The 16776-nt window shown below is 33.8% G+C and overlaps 1 protein-coding gene across 1 annotated transcript in view; it reads right to left on the bottom strand.

Annotated features, from left to right (window-relative positions):
* The window catches only part of LOC5574953, a 40267-nt gene extending 32925 nt beyond the window's left edge, over positions 1–7342 (bottom strand). Inside the window, exon 1 of the mRNA XM_001655373.2 lies at positions 7088–7342. The gene's annotated coding sequence lies outside the window, so the exon portion shown is untranslated. The remainder of the gene's footprint in view (positions 1–7087) is intronic.
* Positions 7343–16776: the final 9434 nt, after the last annotated feature.

The raw sequence follows: 16776 nt of genomic DNA, 5'->3' as shown, positions 1-16776 counted from the left end.
TACCAACATACAATTTGTTCATTAAATTTAGGATTTTTTTCATGCGAAAAATAATACTTAAACTTGACGAACAGTTTTTCTTAGGAGTTTTTGCAAAAACTATTTAGTTCTTCAACCGAAAGCATTTTGTAAGTTTCTGTATTTTCATAACATTGTGGAATAATAATTGAACGATACACAGAAAACCGTTTACGATTTCATTAATAAATAAAAAAGATATAGCATAAACAAGGTGTCCACTTTATAAAATGAACAGTCCTTACGTCCACACTAATACTAATGCAAAACTGATACTACACCAACACTAACACAAGCAAACTTGTTGGCTGCAAAAATCAATTAATTTCAAAATTGTTTTCCGTCAATCAAAAATTCATTGTATCTCTTCTTAAACCAAATTCTACTAGTTTTTTCAACGCATGGTGAACATTTCAGTTCTAATTGTATAAATCGCAATGAAAAATATGTGTATTTTATAAATAAATACAGATCAATTGGGCATGGTACACTTATCCCCACTTTTTAATGGGGTGGGGAAAGTGGATCAAGTATTATTACCATCTATTAGCAGACTGCCTACGATAATTTCAATAAGTTTGAAAACTTGCAAATATTGTTTTGTTTTTACTGTTTCTCATTACAAGCTTAAATTTGTCTAATTGACTATAGAAAATTTGAATTAATCCACCTAAAATTTATTTTAATCTTTCTGGTATAAGAAAATATAAAAGAATGAATATTGCAAAATTCTAACAAAACTTTTCGTGGTTTATTAAAGCTGAGTTGCAAAAGAGCAAAATATACTAATTTTCCAATTGAAAACATATTATCGCACCTTATTTGACCACATAAATTGTTCAAGACAAATGATACAAATACATTCAAAAATAGAATAAGAAGATTTCAGTTTGTTAAACAAAAATAAATGTATCTAATATTTTTAAACTACAAGTGTTTTTCGAAAACATCGTTAGGAATAATCCTACAATACTTCTTTATAACTTATCCAAATAATTCTAGCTACAATGTTTTATTTTTGTTTGAATTAGTGTGAACTAATATATAATTATTTTTAGTAATATTTTGATAAAATTAAGACACTTTTCAATTTTTATGGTATCAAAACATAACATTACTAGCACTAATAACAAAAACGAGAGCAATATCATTCTTAGTATACATGATTACACCATATATGTTTTGAGAAAAGATTTTTTTTAGTGGTGATCCACTTACCCCACCATGGTGAGGCAAGTGGATCATTTGGCGCAAAGTTTAAGGAGAAGGCAATTACAATGGCATAATAGCCATTTGGCATAACGCCCATTTGGCATAATTTTAAAAAAATACTTTTTTTCTTTCACATTTCAAATCGTTTATCTTAATGCTTGACATGTTTGTCTAAGCCGAGTAAAGTTAAAGGGAAAATAATGACAACGCTTTTTAATCCAAATAAGTTAATGTGAAGTACAAGGAATCACTTTAACCCCTCTACCGGCAGCTTCATTTTTTACCGCAAAATTCAAATTCAAATCGTTATAACTTTTTTGTTTTTTAATATTTTTGCACCATTTTTTCACAAGCTTCCAAAAAACTCTTCTAGTTTTAGGATCTGTGTCGATATTGATCATTGGTCACCTGGTTTTGTAGATATTCCAAAATTCCTTGGGGGACCGACCCGTAACTAGAACCCCCCGTTAATTTCTCAGGCTACAGAATTTTAATCGTATTCACTCTTCGGAACAATGCATTAATGGGAGTATGTTGTGAAAAAATGAAGCAATTTGGTGCAGCCGTCTTTAAGTAATGGCCATTTAGATTTCTGGAACCACGCTGGCCAAATAAAGATCTTAAAAAACTTCAAAAAACATCATATCGTAATTTTCAGATATCTCCAAGAGTACTGAACCGATTTGTATGATTTTGTCAGAGAAGCTCCTTATATCCTGGCATTATATAGCCCACATTTTATTTTTTTGATAAATTGATCAAAAACAAAATGGCCGCCAGAGACATTTTGTAAGGAAAATGTCGGTCCCCCAAGGAACATCCGAATAACTTTTAAACCAGATGACCAATAATTAATATCGACACGGATTTCGAAACTAGAAGAGTTTTTTGAGAACTTGTGAAAAAATGGTGCAAAAATATTGAAAAACAAAAAAGTTATAACGATTTGAATTTGAATTTTGCGGTAAAAAATGAAGCTGCCGGTAGAGGGGTTAAGAGAGACTCATTGACTTTTTGAAAATTAGATTACAGGGATATTCCTAATCGAGCTATTCTCGCATTGAAAAATGTTTTAAAGTATGCATTTGAGGCTGATGACAAAAGTATTAGCAAAGTAAGGTCACATTTGAGGTTGATCATATCGCTGAAGACGTATCTTGTAGATGAAGATCCAACCATATGGGATAATTTATTTAAATACATGGTGAGGCAAGTGGATCATTTGGCGCAAATTTTCAAGTCCCTCATACTTAATACATAAAAATCTGAAAAATCTAAATAAGTGACGATTTGAAATATATTAGTCCCTCATTTGTTATCCACAGAAAAAAGTTTGAATTACATTATTTACGTAAGCTGTACGTAATAATGAAGTTGACTAATGATTTTTCTGTATCCACTTACCCCACGGTACCTTAATTGTTTTTTTCTTATATTCTGTAAAACTATGTATACCAACATGTTTACAGTGTAATAAATTATCTTTGCTCGCCAGAAATGGTCACTTCGATTATTCAAACAGTAAGTCAGCTATTTTTTCAACAAATACTGCGACTAGCAAACGATACCCAAATTGAACGCGAAAATGTTACAGTGTTGTGAGATCATATGATTTGAACAGAAAGTAACATCGGAAGTAAGCAAAGTTGCCAGTTTTCCAGCGTCCTGCCGACAATTTTGGTCTAAATGTACAATACTGTTTTTGTAGCACTGAAAAGTACTGTTTTATTGTTTTGTTAATCGTACTGATTGACTAGATGGAGCATATGGTGGAGCAGTAAAGAACTCATAACTCACGCTTGATTTTTTTCGTGCGTGAGTTGTCAATCACGTTAGTCAGCAGTCAAAAAACCATGGATGAGTTGGATCATCTGTTTGATACATTGTCTCGTATTCACTAACAAAGCAATGATTTTGTGTTAGTCTGGTAGAATCATAATAATCCTTTCTAACATAAAACACCAACATTCACGAGTTTTTGACGGGTTTTATAACTGAATCAAATGTGATTGAGTGATTTTCATCGAAAAACTCAAGCATGCGAAGCAGATCTCCAATGAGTTTGCTGTCGCGGAAGAGCTGATTCAGATTTAAGTGTGAGTCTGTCAACATTGTGGCGATGTTGCCTATCATCATTCATAGGCGAATAAAACATCCACTTTTTTCGTCATTCTAAACTTTGGGTGTATCAGTTGAAACACAGCTTCATAGCTGACTATTTACCTTTTGAATGCACTGGGTAGCAAGTTAACTTACTTCATACTAACTTACGGAAATTGATTCGCAATAAGTCAAAAGTCAAAATCTGAGAGAGAGAGAGGAGACAACTCATTGACAGTTGGCATGTATGCTTGCCTTCTTTGACTTCTTTCTTCAATTATTGGGGTTTGCACAATGGTCAGTTGAACTTATTTTGGTCAAAATCATATTCTCTTTTCGTTGTTTACTATGAAAAAAGATATAAATATAAAAAATCAAATCAGATTGCCAACACACGACTATAAATAGGTATTCAACTTTTTAAAAATGTGAAATCATCGAAAATCATCCAAAAATTTCAATTACGTTTACTTGAATTTTGACGATTTTTCATGCTCTGCCTTTTGAATGTGCGGTTTTCCAGTGACAGTTGATGACAGGTTCCCTTGACTTTTGGGAGCAATGATGGTACTGGCGGCTCTTTATTGCTACCCCAACGTGTCGCTGGTTCTAAAATGTAAACAACCATACAAAATAACGACCAAACAATGGCGAAGGCGTTATCAATTTTCTCGCAAACATCTATTTTGGAAATTTTGCAGAATTTCCTGATTAAATTACCAACAGCGCACTGCAGTAGCACGTAGCAGGTAACTGCTTTCAAACAATTTCTTTCAAGCACATTGATTACCTGTAATTTTGCGAAGAATGATTTTTACTTTTCCGCGTTAAGCCTCAAAACTGATTCTGGACTTAGGTTGGCGGCTTTTCAATTTTACTCCCAGTTGACAGCCGCCCTCCACCCTTGTTTGGGAGCTCGCAATCTAAGCCAACTGTCTCCTCTCTCTCTGTCAGGTGTGTCATTGGTGACTTTGATGCCAAACGTCGCTCATGGAATAATTCGATAAAGCAATTCCAATAGCAGAATATTATTTGACGAGTGCTTTTTAGCAAATTTCACTAATAGCCCTATTTGTTTTTCCTCTTCTAGGAACCCTTCTACGATTGATTTGGTCTTAACCGATTCTAGCTACCTTTGTAGCGAACTGGTTACTCATGCTGATTTTGATTCTGATCATGCCCCTGTTACATTTCAAATATTCCATGAAGCGATTCTCAATCCTATCAGCTCCACTTATTGTCGAGCCGACTGGAATACATATGAAACATATATCGATAGTAATCTTGCTGTTAACATTTCTTCACATAAGAAATTATATATTTACAATGCTCTTGAAATTGATAAATGTGAAATAAAATTTGAATTCATGGTTATAGACGATGATTATAAACTCTTGATCCGTCTCAGGAGAAGGCAATTTCAACGCACTTGCGATCCTACTATGGAAATTATATGGCAGGATCTGCAGAAATAAATTTAAAAACGATTTTCACAATGAGGAAACACAAATTTTAAAAATATAATTTCCTAATTGTACCCTGGCTCTAAGCCGTTTTGGAAATTATCTAAAATTTTGAAAAAAAAATACCTCAGACGGCAGAACCGGCATTGAAAGAGGAAAACAAACTATTACTGATTGTGAAAAAAAAACTCAAAAACTTGCTATGCAGTTTGGAAGCGCGCACAATTTTTATTTAGGACTTACTAGTCCAATTGAAAATTAAGTTACTCAGGACTTCAAAAATATTCTGAATCAAGAGAAAATTTTCGAAAATTTCTGGGAGACTAATTTGGAAGAAGTGAGAGCTATTATTAAAAAAAATCAAAAATATGAAAGCTCCTGGCGATGATGGAAAACTTCCAAAGAAACTTCCAGAAAGTAGCTTATCATTCTTAGTTGATATATTCAACAAATATTTTCAGCTGGCATATTTTCCTGACAAATGGAAAAATGCTAAGGTTGTTCCAATTTTAAACCCAGACAGAAGCTTCTAGCTATCGTCCAATCAGTTTGCTTTCCTCCATCAGCAAACTTTTTGAAAAGGTCATTTTGAACAGAATGATTCCGTTCGGATTCCGCCATGGACATTCGACCACTCATCAACTTTTACGTGTAATAAAGTTGATTCGTTCCAACAAATCTGAAGCCTATTCTACTGGTCTTGCTCTTCTAGACATAGAAAAAGCATTCGACAGTGTTTGGCATGAAGGTTTGATTGTAAAATTTAAAAAAAAAAACTTTAATTTTCCAACATACATTGTTAGAATAATTCAAAGTTATCTGTCAAATCGTACACTTCAGGGTATCTATCAGAACTCCAGGTCTGAAAGACTTCCGGTAAGAGCTGGTGTTCATTAAGGCAGCATTTTGGGACCAATATTATACAATCTTTTCACATCTGACTTACCTGAGTTACCTCAGGGATGTCGAAAATCTTTGTTTGCTGACGACACAGGCCTCTCCGCTCAAGGACAAAGCATGCGAGTCATCTGTAATCGATTGCAAAAAAGTTTGGATATTTTTTGTCATACTTGCAAAAATGAAAGATTTCTCTTAATGCTTCCAAAACTCAACTAATAATATTCCCACATAAACCAAAAGCTCTTTATTTGACACCTTCGAGTAGACATGTTGTCACGATGAGAGGGCTTCCAATAAATTGGTCAGATGAAGTTAAGTATCTAGCGCTCATGCTAGATAAGAATTTAACTTTCAAAAATCACATTCAGGGCATTCAAGCCAAATGTAACAAATATGTAAAATGTCTCTATCCCCTTATTAATAAAAAATCAAAACTTTGTCTTAAGAACAAGCTTTTGATATTCAAACAAATTTTCAGGCCAGCCATGTTGTATGCTGTACCAATATGGACTAGCTGTTGTAATACCAGGAAGAAAGCATTGCAGAGAATTCAAAATAAAATTTTGAAAATGATTCTGAAGCTTCCTCCCTGGTATAGTACCAATGAGTTACATAGAATATCCAATGTTGAAACAATATGAAAAAAATATTGATAATTTTAGACATTTATGTTTAGGTTAGGTTAAGTAGAGTTAAATTAATTAAAAGCATTTCTTCTTCATTTAAAAATCTTGTTACACTCTTAAATGCATACTTAGAAATATCATCTCTTTCATTTACTTTAAATTATATTTTACTTTCACATGGATCATTATCTTAACCAGATACTCACAATCAATTACTTGCACTACACCAGTTGACCGAATAAGTTTATCATTCTACAAACTCAACTTCCCACACACTTCAATCAATTTTCCTACACGGCAATGCTTGCCTGCAACCAGCGCTTTCACCTTCTGCAAATCCTCTCTATTGCTAAAGTTGTTTGCCTATGCCTATCTTATCAGTCGCTTTCCGACGACGACAACCGATGCTGATTGTGGTCGCTTCTCCGAATCCTACCCATATTTCAACCGCGTATCAAATGTTCAACTGTCGATGTCTGGGTGTGCAACGCATTCTTCAGTGTTACTCATAACTCATTATCTAGTTCCCCACCCCAATAAGCCGTGATGAAATCCTTTTTTCTTGTTCATAGATTATGCTGGATGTCTCACTACAGTTACCATTTATCATAACTGATGAATTTATAAATGAGTCATTGATCACATGCTCCATTCACACAATCCTTAGAACTTTTATCACACCCTCTGTACTCCTGTATGCGCTACTTATTGACAGAAGGGCTTGCACAACTTTTATGACCAACCGCCATATTTGATTCCATTCCTCACCTTTTCTATTCGATTATTAGAAAATCATAATCCTGTTACACTAAAACGATGAATTTTCGTATCAAACTTAACACTAGTTTTGTAAAATGTCTATTCGAAACACTTAAACGCTCTCGTAATAAATTTAAACTATGAATCACAACCTGCCACCTGAAGGGCAACAGTTAGGCAAATACTAAATGGAACAACGCCGATGAAAAAAAACCGTCGTTCTGCACCTGTTACCAAAACTGGACTAAAGGCTTATCGATGCCTACCACGCCTTTCGCTTAAGGCAGGTGGATTTTTCGCGTTTTATCTAAACTTTGCGCGCGCACTCCAGTTCACTGATAAGATAAGGGAAGTTGGTTCTTCCACAGCTAACGCTTTAGGTTGGATGCGCCGTGATGTAGGCTTTTGGAAATTAGGCGTAGATATGTGACGCATTCCTTAGGGGTCGTCTATAAATGACGTAGCATTTTAGGGGGAGGGGGGGCTTCACGAATTTGTGACGATGTGTGACGAGGGGGAGGAAGGGGTCTCAACTAGTGGACGTAGCATTTTAAATAACATCGGTAATAATAGCTTAGTAGCTTTTTTAATCAAACTTCTTTGTCTGACTTATTAAACTTGGGTTATGAACTGATGATTCAGTTTCAAAACATTAATATGATAAATACAATGGAACAGATTTTATAAAGCTTTAAATAGATATGTGAATATTACATTGAATTCGTGTCCAAACTATGTTGTTTATAAATTAAAAAAAAAGTTCAGCAAATTAAGTAAAAATCAATGCTTTATCGAATCGAAAAATATTGGTTTTCCATTTGTTATCAAGACATTGAATCAACCGTTTTATTTTCATTCTATAATTTCATTCAGTCACAGCCTGGATAATAGTGAGGACATCAAATTCGCGTGTTTTCCAAATTGTTCCATCATTCAGTTTTCTAAATCACTCGGTAATGGATTCGAATTAAAAATAACATTCTCAAATTGAGAGATAAAATTTCTGTTTAATAAATTATAAAATATTTTGAACTCTTACTCATTGCTGTTAGCTTTATCAATCCAAACACATTTTACTAAATTTACACATTTTCCTACATTTACATAACATTTTTCTACATTTTGATTTTAAACTTGTTTTAGGTTTTAACAACAGCAAAAGTACTAAAAATTATATTCAACCTGTATAAACTAGGAACCAACATTCAAGTTACATAATTTTGGAAAAAAGCTTGTTTAACCTGTTTCCGAATGAATTTTGAGCGCAAATATATCAAATTATCATTTCAGTCAAGGGTGGAGATCGGCAGTCAAATAAGAGTAAAATTGAAAAGCCGACCACCTAAGTCCATAACCAGTTTAACCATAATTCGCAAAATTTCAGTTTAACAATGTACTTGAGAGATATTGTTTAGGGGCCCAGATAGCCGTAGCGGTAAACGCGCAGCTATTCAGCATGACCATGCTGAGGGTCGTGGGTTCGAATCCCGCTAGTCGAGGATCTTTTCGTAAAGGAAATTTTCTCGATTCCCAGGGCATAAAGTATCTTCGTACCTGCTACACGATATACACATGCAAAAATGGTCAATCGGCAAAGAAAGCTCTCAGTTAATAACTGTGGAAGTGCTCATTGCTCATAAGAACACTAATCTGAGAAGCAGGCTTTGTCCCAGTTGGGACGTAACGCCAGAAAGAAGAAGAAGAGATATTGTTTGCAAGCAGTTAAATACTACGAGCTACTGCAGTGCGCAGTTGACAATTTAATCAGCAAATTCTGCTAAATTCATAAAATAAATGTTTTCGAGAAAATTGATTACGCCTTCACCATTATTTGACAACTATTTTGTATGATTTTGACGCAATGAGCTAGCAAGATAGAGCTGCGAGTACGTCCCTTGGTTTCAGTCAGTAATCAATATCAAACTTTGTTTTGAATTTCTGGACTTTAATATTTCGATTTTGCCAAATCTATGAAAATAAAATAATAAAAAATTCAAGGGGGGGGTGTACTTGATATGCTACGTATTTTCCAGGGGGGGGGGGGGGGGTATGAGAATTTGTGACTAAATGCTACGAGGGGGGAGGGGGTGTTAAAATTAGTGGTAAATGCTACGTCATTTATGGACGGCCCCTTAGGCTATTGGTAACGTTCTCGGCAATCAAGTCATACTGTAGGAGGCTGAGCACAATTTCTGGTAGGTCCTGGCCTTCGCTTTTATAAAGAATTAGGTCAATATACCAATGGTGATATAATAATAAGAAGGAAATCTGCGCACAAATTTAATAATTCACATTTGTTATTCCTTTATTAGTATTATTTCAATCATGACATTCATTTCTTACATCTAGGTTTCCTGTGTTATACAAAACAAGCATCCTGATTTAATAACACTAAATTTAACTACTATTGACATTTTTCCAGAGAAATGAATATAAGATAAAATAAACTTAACGTAACTAATTTTCAACGATGTTCAATAAATGATGTGAAAGAATTTCATCATCATCAATATTATCAATATTTTTGAAGAGTACCAAAATGAAGATTAGCAAAAAAAACTTGATTTTAGAGATTGTCAAAAAAAACTTGTTATTACAATAGTTTTTAATTTTCACAAAAACAATGTTAATCTATTTTCCTAGAAAAAAATATTTAAAATATAAAGAAAACTTAAATGAGCAAAAATTTAGGTTTGGTTCAAAAAGTATAAGATTTTGCAATATAACGACCAAACGATTAATGTTTAACATTTCGAATGTGTTTGCAACTCACGATATTGCTCTCTATTATACAAATTTATTTTCATTATCATTTATAATACATTTTGAACACACAATGGCCTTCTTATATACGCATAACGATCTGTCCAAATAACTTTACTTTTTTGCTGGACGTTCGAGAATAATATTTCAGCTAACGTTCATTCCACGCCACAAAACTTAATTTACAAAATGACAAAAATATGTGATTAGCTGTTCTGAAGCGTCCCATAAAATATCTTATTGATCCTTTGGACATAACCTGAATAAAAATGAAATCAGAAAAACTAAAACCATCCTAAAAATCGCTGTGGGTGGCACTCGTGGCACTCTCGTGAACGCATTATCGATTTTTAATTTTCCCGCCAAATTTCTGGCAGCGCTCTCGCACATCGCAGCGGAAAACCCAATAACTAAACCACCAGAAATGTTTACGTTTTTCACTATCATGCATGCGCGCCTACTTCGCTTCCGTGGGGGAAGCGGAACGAAAGCTTATTCATCCGCATGTCCGTTCCCGTCGTGAAGCGCGCTTGGTTGTGTCGTAGCAACTGCGTTCTCTCACCCATACAACCCCATCCCATGGCAACGCGTCACGTCATCCTCCCCTCACTGCGAACTGCCACCTTTTGTGTTTTGTCCTGATAAAAATATTATTTGAGGATAGTAGAATTTATCGTAACAATACCATATTTTTCAACAGGTTAACTATAAAACGAAACGCATTTTTTATAATTCATTCAAAATCTGTTTTATTGTTGTTACAATAAAAACGGAAGTCATTTTGTATCTTCACAACAGATTAAAAAAGATTATCATAAGGCAGAAGTGGACGCGCTGAAACCATGGGTAGGACAAACGTTGGAAAATATGTTGTGTACAATAAAGCTAAGACTTTTTTTTAAACCTAGACTGGAAATTATAAGTAACTATATATGAGGGGCTCAAGTTACATTTTGGTGGATTTCTTTCTGTTTCCAAGCGTTCTATCAAGATTATCAGTAGATTTTTCTGCTCAACAGAAAAAAAAGATAATTCTTAGAATACTGACTTGTTTTTTTTTTTTTTTGTTTGCAATACAATTTGTAAAATTGACGAAGGAAATTGGAAGTACCACCTCATTTTCATGCCAGCCGACTAAGAAAGCTTTTCGTCTTTACAGAGCTGGTAGTGAGTGAGTGTCTTAAAAATAAGAAATTAGAAACCTCTTGCCAGAGGAAAAAGACCAAAAATATACCTAAAAGGAACCAAAAAGAGTCCGAAAATAAACCAAACAGAAACCAAGAAAACGAAACGAAACGAAATTTTCAGGTATTTGCCCAAATGTTCAGATATTACTCCGGAAATTTCTAAAGGATTTCATTTAGTGATTATCTCGCAAGGAATTTTTCCATGAGTTTTGTTCAGGATACCTCAAAAATTTAAGCAGGATTTCTCCAAGGAAAACCACTGGAAAGGATTTCTTCAAAGACTATTTCAAAAATCATCTAAAATCTTTCAAAAATTCTTTGAGATTTTTTTCAAGTAGGTCTTAATTACACCAAGATTTTATTCAGTAATTGATTTATCGATTGCTCTGGAATATTCTCCAAGATTGCCGCCCAAAACGTCTTCTAAAATTCAATCAATAACTTGCTAACAAATTTTTAGGGATTTCCGTTGAAATTGTCTTTTATGATTTCAACTTGGGTTTTCCTTAAAGAAACCTCCAACAATTGTTCCAAAGATTCCATCTAAGGTTTCTACAGAAATTTCTCCAGAAATTCTTTGAGTTTTTCTTGATTTTTTTTTCAAAGGAATTCTTTTAGGAAAGGCCGAGGAAATTTTTCTGAAAAAAATAATCCAGGAGGTATTTTTTTTAATATTTTAGTAACCTCCGATAAAACTTGTGTAAGTTTTAAAGTCACCCTTAATAAACAAGGATCTCTGAAATGACTGAAACATTCCACAGTACTTTCAGAAAAATTGTTTTTCAAAAATCACTGGACAGAATCTATACAAATTTGCATAGGAATGATCTGAGGAATTATTGGAAAAATTACTGTAGTATAAACTGGTGAAAAAGATTAAATAAACTTTTGAAGGTTGCATGGATATGTTTATATGCTGGAAAAAATCCCAAAGAAAAAAAAAAGATTTGTTAGAAGAACCCCTCAATGATTTTTGTTTTCTGGGAAACGTGGATGAATTCTTGAAGAAATCTGTATGAACAGGCAGAGGAATTCTTGCAAGGTTTCTTGAAAAAAAAAACACTTGAGCTATTTTTCCAAACACTATGGAATAAACCTTTTTGGGTTTCCTCTAAAGAAATTCTGCAGAAATCTTTGGAAGATCTCCTAGAGTAACAACTGCCAGATTTGATTGAAGGATTAGTAAAAAAATATATAGGGAGGAAATTCTAGGATAGTCTTAGGAAAAACAAATCAAAGTAATACCAGAGGAAATTACTGGAGGAAGCAGCTTTGGAATTCTCAAGGATTTCTTGGAGCAAATTCTAGGAATATTCTTCTAAGCATCGTTTGAGAAATCTCTAGAAGAATTTCTGGAGAGATCCCTGTAGGAGACCCTGAGAGTATTCTAAATTAAATAACTATGAGAATTCCTGAAGCTTTTCGTCGGGGAATCTGAGACGAAATTCTTGAAGAGCCTATTGAACCCGTTATAGTCTCTGGAGTCATTTTGGTTACAATAGATACCATTAAAAATAGATACTTTCTAGGAACTTGTATTGAAAGTCTCTAAAAACAAACAAACAACCAGTCCTGTCTTCAGGCCCGGATTTGGGGGGGTGCCGAGGGGGCAAATGCCCCGGGCCCCCCAATTGAGGGGGCCCCCCGAGAATTGAAAAAAAGTGAAAGATGAATTATTCTTTACATTAATGATCATTAATTTGAAATGCATCGGAGATATCGTTTTATAGTTAGCATTAAATTTCATACGATTTTCAACTGTATTTTTCAGTTTTAATGAAAATCCTACTATTCGGCAATAAAAACCATCCAGGTTAGCGTTAGCGTAGATACGGTATACTTCGTAGATTGAATACTAGCAACAATAATGTTTTGTTTGATAATCTCATCGAGACTGCTCTCAGAAACAAGGCTGGGAAGAAAAACCTTGATCCAATGAAAACCATCAAAAACTTTGAAAATCTTCTCGGGTTAATATAAAGCAAGTAACAGCCTTTTGGATCAAATTACAGTGCTCTATGTTCTGGAATGATCCTGTAAAATTGAAGATACTCGGTAATTCATACATTTTCTTGATTTTACTGTCAGAGTACTAAAACTACCAACTTATCAAACACATCGAAATTCTACCAGAAATTTGATGTTTCCATATTTTACTGTTACTCTTTTCCATTTGTGTCCGTTTTTTTTTTAAATTTTGCATTATTATTTTCAGGGTTTTGTTTAAATATTGCAATTTTTACTAAAAGTTTAAAATTGATCTTAGTTTTGACTGAAATCTACAGAATTCAAATACAACTATATTTAAACCGATCCCTAAATTACTAGCCCCAGTGGATAAGTATCAAGGTTATTTTGCTATGGTCTTTGCAAAATTTCTGCTCGAGAGCTATTTACAGAAACTATAGCACCATCTGCAGGTCGTCTAAGCGAGCATAGTTTTTCCAAACTGTTGTCAATATCTCGAACAGTAATTTATAAAGTAAGGAACTAAAACATGAGCCTTCGAGAAAGCTTATGTAGCTAGTTCTGGAAGTTGTTATTATACCGCGAGTGATGCTCATGTGTTTTTCTGAAAGCAATTGCTCCTTGTATTTCAAGACTAGTTTAATTTCTGATTGAAACAAAGCTTGATAATTGTTTGTTGTTTTACCGTTACGCAAAACAAATTGAGTATTTTAAAGATTATAGTTTAATCGAGTCACGATATGATCTTTTTTTTCTAACAAGGGAATCAGAAATTACCTTACGATATAATACCAATGCTAACCGTTTCGCTTATTTTTTCAATAACAAATGACATTCAAGTTCATTAAATTAAATTGAAAAAATATTAGTTCATTTTTATTATTGTTATCCAAATCTCGATAATCATATTGTCTTGATTGGAAAAGGAATATTTTTTAATTGATTGAGAATGATTCAGTTGAAATTCAATCTTAACATCTATTGTGTAAGACTTTTCAATTAATTGATACATATTATTTATTTTACGTAACATTCACGAAGTGATGTGGTTATAGTAAAAAACGTGTAGTATTTTTTTTTTTTTTGAATTTTCCGAATATTTCATTTTCATATTACTTAGCATTTTCCACACATTTTGTACCAAGGGCCCCCCTCAAGAATTCAGACCCAGGCCCACCGAAGCCCAAATCCGGCACTGACTACAATTTTGGTCTAGCTCCTCTGTCTCCCAGTTTCAGACAGCTTGACTTGTAATATCTTTGTAATGTTTGCACCAGTGTTTCCAAAACACATTCCACAATGGACCGAATCGACAATTTTGCCGGAAAAAAGTGTTTTCTCTGTTCTCGTCGATTTTAGACGTTCAATGTCTTCAAAGAAAATATTCGCAATTAAGTTTTGCATCTTTTAAGAAAAAAGTTGAATAGGGTGGCCCTTATTTAAGTTAAAATATCGACTCAAACTTTTTTGTTTGATGAAATTTGTGGCTGTGCTCTTCTGCAAACTTTTAGAACAACTTTGTCGAAGACACTTTTGATCTAACTCTTCATTTGAGCTAAGAAAATTGATGTTGAAAATTTTAACTTAGGGTGGACCTAAAAAATAAGTTATTTTGGTCTAACTTTTTTATTTCCAGTTTTACGTGAATATGGTCTTCAGAAGAGTTGCAGAGAAAGTAAAGATACACATTTTTGCTGAACATTACAAGTTTGTAATTCTTGTGATTTTGAAGTTATAAGCAAATTTAAGTGAAAAACTATGTAATCTTCAGATGCCCATAACTCATGGAGTTGGTTCGTTGTATAAAACACTGTTTTCATTGATGTTCACATGAATTGTAAAATATGATTTATCAAATTTTGTTGTGATTAAATCCACCAAGTATGCAATATATGACTTATACTTTCATATCAGATATAATTTGGTTGAAATTGCAGGATTAAATTTAGATTAAATCGACATGCTTGCAGTCTCTATACAAAAATCTTCCTCTTCTTTTTTGCTAAACACTTAAAGATTGAATTCTGTGGCAAATTAAACGAAATTTTTCCATACAAGCTTACGGACGTGCATGCAAGTTAACTGTAATAGTAAAATTTTGCATTTTCAAAAGTCAATGTCGCTAAGACTAGACGTACTATGATATTTATGAAAGCGGCAATGGTTTCAGCAACCCTTAATTTAGTAAATAGCGGTATTTGGCGCTTCAGACAAAAACGTGTTCCACAGTGATTTTCGATGATTACTAAAATATTTTCCGGCGAATCTGCAAATATAACGATCGACGGTGACTAAAACCCTAAGAAAATTTTGAACCGGTTTAATGAGCATCGGCTACTTTTTAACAGTTTGCACATATTTGCCGAAGACACCACCAGATAAAGGGTGTCCTGCTAAGCAACTTTGCCGGAGACACATCTATTCTTGCTTATCTGGAATATAGAAAATTTGAAATAATTTGTTACATTTGTTTGGCTGAAAATAACTAAAAATTGGTTATGCAAAATTGCACTAAAGTTCGAAAAAAGGAACTTTTTTATTAATATTGGGTGGAAACTATTCTTGTATTGATAAATGAAAAGTGCAGTATAAAATGTATAACAATTTTTCAAAATTCGTCACAGAAAAACCATAATTATTAAGGAGTTATCTAGTTACAGAACACAAAATCAGTGCAAATGTAATCCAATGGACCATCGAGGTAGCCGTGAAAACCAACTTTTATTATGGTTCTCTTGCTCGCTATCAATACATAGAATATCGAGTAAGGGAGAGCTGATAGTATATTGAATATTGAAAAAGAAACCATCATTAAAAACCCTTCTTTTTTTAAATCTTCTCTCATTTTTTTTTTTTTTTTGTTGGGGGTAAAATGAACATCATGCTAAAAATGTAAGCAAAACAAATATTTTTGAAAATTTTCATTGCATCTACACAAAAATATATCCATAAATGATCATAACCCATTCAAAAAGAAATCTTAAGTTATCAGATTTGACATCATATCATAACTATTTTCGCCTCACTGAAAAACCTCAAAAACTCCGAACTAAAAGTTATGTCAGTTCTAATTTTCAAACGTCGTTTTCTGAAATCTTAGTTTTCGCTGATATTATCACTTCAATTGACCTCCGTATCAACCCGAACACTCTGATTTATGCTCTAAATCGTTCGTGCGTGATGAAAACTCATTGAAATTCGTTTTTTATCGGTAAAAAATACACGGTTTTCATTTTAATACCACTTCCCCTACTATTAGCTATGAAATTGTAATTGTAATTGTAATTTATTGGCAATACGATAACATGTTAGCTATGTATAAAATAAATATATCGGGATCCAAAATCTCAAAAATAAAAATAAAATAAGTTAAAATTATGGCCACAAAATTGTTCTCGTTATTTTTCTGTGCAGCGATATGATTTATAGATAACTTTTGGTCTACTTTTGCCCACTGTGCGCCCTTTGTTGTGTCGTACCAACTGCATTCTCTCACCCATACAACCCCATCCCATGGCAACGCGTCACGTCGTCCTCACCTCACTGCTGCGAGCGACCCCCTTTTCGTGTGTGAGTGATCATCGACTGTCTTTCCACAGCCTATAAGCTAGGCGCATTCGAGACCGAGTCGAAGGAAAATTGAGGGGTGGTGATTTTCCACCCCTCTCGCTCTCTTTTTTTCCGGTCCGATATCGCTTTCGAAAGTGCAACTTCTCATCCTCTTCGTCCTTTGGCCCGACTTGAAACGAGCACCCGGGACGACGGGAAGAGGCTCGCCGC

Source organism: Aedes aegypti, chromosome 3, assembly GCF_002204515.2.
Source record: "Aedes aegypti strain LVP_AGWG chromosome 3, AaegL5.0 Primary Assembly, whole genome shotgun sequence".
Taxonomy (NCBI): domain Eukaryota; kingdom Metazoa; phylum Arthropoda; class Insecta; order Diptera; family Culicidae; genus Aedes; species Aedes aegypti.
The sequence above is the reverse complement of the archived record's forward strand: the minus strand, read 5'-3'. Positions and strand labels throughout refer to the sequence as shown.